This window comes from Microtus ochrogaster, chromosome 10 (assembly GCF_000317375.1).
Source record: "Microtus ochrogaster isolate Prairie Vole_2 chromosome 10, MicOch1.0, whole genome shotgun sequence".
Classification (NCBI taxonomy): Eukaryota; Metazoa; Chordata; class Mammalia; order Rodentia; family Cricetidae; genus Microtus; species Microtus ochrogaster.
In genome coordinates, this window is record NC_022016.1 from 73898412 (window position 1) to 73899034 (window position 623).

Below are 623 nucleotides of genomic sequence, written 5' to 3' on the forward strand. Positions count from 1 at the left end.
CTCTCCTCCGTCTCTCTCTTCCTCCCTCCCTCCCTTCCACTCTCTCTTTCTCTTTCAAGACAGGGTTTCTTGTGTAGCCTTGGCTGTCCTGAAACTCGCTCTCTAGACCAGGCTGACCTCAAACTCAGAGATCCGCCTGCATCTGCCTCCCCAAGTGCTGGGATTAAAGGCGTGTGCCACCACTGCCCAGCTCTTTTCCTTTTTAATCTTCCAAAACAAAACAAAGAGCTCTCTGTCCAGGCCAAAGGGACTTGTTTCTGGAGAGCATAGGACCAGGAGGCACACCAGTGGCAAATGATAGGCAGTTTGGAGAGGCTACCTCCACCTTGGCACCTACACCCCAATTACCAAGTTGTTCATACCAGTGACTTTCCTCCTCCTACGATGAGGCAATCTAGTTTCTTCTTGGTGATGACACCCTCCTCAGTCCCAAAGTAAACATTAAGGAGGATATTTTGGAGGGCTCAAGCACACTCACACCGTCAGTTGTCCATTTCAAGCATATTTATAAATATTGTATGTGAGAAGTCCTTTCTCTCCATAGTCACACAGGAAAGAAAAGCCTATCAGCACTGTGTGTACATGCATTCTCTCTCTCTCTCTCTCTCTCTCTCTCTCTCTCT